The sequence below is a fragment of the Otolemur garnettii genome, unplaced genomic scaffold, assembly GCF_000181295.1.
Source record: "Otolemur garnettii isolate 467f Iridium unplaced genomic scaffold, OtoGar3 scaffold00066, whole genome shotgun sequence".
Lineage (NCBI taxonomy): Eukaryota > Metazoa > Chordata > Mammalia > Primates > Galagidae > Otolemur > Otolemur garnettii.
In genome coordinates, this window is record NW_003852461.1 from 550,720 (window position 1) to 553,263 (window position 2,544).

A 2,544-nucleotide genomic window follows, 5' to 3' on the forward strand; every position below is an offset into this window, starting at 1 on the left:
CCTCAGACGTGAAGCCGTCTGCGATTTTGCAACAAGCATTTTTACTCACTTGAGGGGCCCGCTGTTGTGAAATGGTAAATTAAATACCACTAAGCATCATTATGACTTCAAAAAGTAGTTACAGGCTTCAATGAGCACACGTTTATCACAAGGACACACCACCGAAAGCCCAAATAGTTCAGCTTAATGTGCCAAAAATACGCTCAGCCCGTGCATTGTTAGAAAGAGCAGTAGGGAGAGAAATCTAAAATTTGCTGCTATTTCATTTGACAGCAGCCAACATCCCCTGTCTTCGCTGGCAAGAAGGCCATTTTTCTATGCTGTATTTTGCACACAGAAATCTGCATAGAGTGATTTGCATACCAAAAACACATTTGTAAAAGAGACTGTTTGCCTAGAAGCCAGGGGGAGATAGGGCTGTCCCTGTTGGCTTCTGTGCACACAACACCCGTGCCCCCCCCCACCTTGCTTTTCACTTTTTTACATGCTGAATTTCCCACAAAGGGTTACATGCTTTAGGATACATCAAAAATCCAAGCAATTATATCCTGTATATATCCAAGAACAACCGTAACAAACAATAACAACAAACCAGGCTGAACCTTGCAAATAGCCTGTCAACTTTTTACTAAGAGGCTGGTAATAATAATTCTAAGGGTTATACTATATTGAGCGTTTAAACCTATAGACCCTGTGTTTTACGTAATTTATTGCTTATGCTCGTAATCGAACTTTGAGGTAAGTGCTGTGGTTCCCCATTTTACATAGGAGGAAACCAAGGCATGGCAAGGTAAGGCTCCTTATTAATGCCACGCACGCCAGGGGTGGTGAGGCCGGGTTTAGAGGTCAGGTCTAACTGCCCGGTGCTCTCCTGCCACCCCCACCCCACTCCCAACTGCCTTTCTCTTTTCCCAGTTTTGTTGCACATCCATGTTTTTTTCCCCAAGGGCCAATACCACCAGTCTGGGGGGGAAGAGAAGCCATGCTGAGAGAGGGGGACCACTTTGGTGTCCTGGTGCTTTTTCTGGCCAGAACCTGGAAGCAGGACAACCACAGCCTCAAGGCCCAATGAAGGTGCCCAATAAACTAGCTCAGTGACAGACGCAGGGTGAATGGGGAATGGCCTGCAATTCAGAGGGCGTTGAGGAGGGAGCCGGATTGGTCACTACACAAAGACCATGCATGGCAGTTGAGATGCAATGGAACCCTCCCGCTTGGTGCCCATGTGCTATCACCAATTCAGTGCCAGCCCAGCTGTATTCTTGGAAACACAGAATGGTTTTGTGTGTGCTTAATTATAATGCTACTTACAGAGAAGTTATCAGCGGCAAATCAGATGCTTGATGCTTTTCTTAAGAAAAAAAATTGGTAGGGGCTCTTTGAAATTTGTTCATCTGATGAATCCTTTGGATTTTTTCAGTGCACAACATTTGAAAGAAATTGGCCATTTCTGGAAAGTCAAGGGGGGGGGTGGGAAGTACAGAATTAAAAGACTGTAAATACCTGCAGAAAAGGATTACAAACATTTACTTTCTTTAAAGATATTTCTTTGTCTTTTTTTTTTTCTCACCTAGTTTCCTGTTATCCATGAATCCATCATTGTCCAAAGACTCCTGGCTTATGAGACCTAATTATGCATGACTCGCTGTTAGAAAGTGGTTTTTTTCCTGACATTTTCAGTAATAAATTCCTTTTGATGTGATGTATGGTAACTTTGCCTTATAGCAAGTTCCAGGCTAAAACGAGTAATGTGACAGCAAATTGCTTCAGAAGCAGACAGATCTGCTTTGAATCCTGGTTTTGTCACTGTGGTTTGACCCTCCTTTAAGACTTAATGTCTCTGAGCCTCAGCTTCCTTGCCTGTAAAACAGGGGGAATGGTACAAGGCGGGTCCTGGTTGCCTCTCCTTCCTTGTTAATGACAACAACGACAGATCGCAAAGCTCCTGACCCCAGCAGATGAGGGGCACTGACCTAAGTACTCCTTCCCTGTGTGCCACGGGGACTCCCGGGTCTATGGGAAGGCATGTGACCTAATGCTGCTCCATGAGGCTGAAAGGGAAACCTACCAGACGCTTCTGAGGAAGAGCTTCCTCTCTGACACAAAAGACACATAAAGGTAAAGCCTATTTGCCTTTGCCTCCTTGCTTCCCATGCTAGATGTTGTTGAGACGTGATGTTTGGTGCTGTGGCAGCCATTTCATGGACATGAGGGAAACATTCCTAGCACACTAAAGACGGCAGAGCAGGACAGGAAAGAGTCTGGGTCCTTGGGAACATTACTGATCTACTGAACCAACCTCAGTCCTCATACTTCCAGATTTCATTTTAAGAATAAATGTCTTGGGCGGTGCCTGTGGCTCAGTGAGTAGGGCGCCGGCCCCATATACCAAGGGTGGTGGGTTCAAACCTGGCCCCGGCCAAACTGCAACAAAAAAAATAGCTGGGCATTGTGGTGGGGGCCTGTAGTCCCAGCTACTTGGGAGGCTGAGGCAAGAGAATCACCTAAGCCCAGGAGTTGGAGGTTGCTGTGAGCTGTGATGCC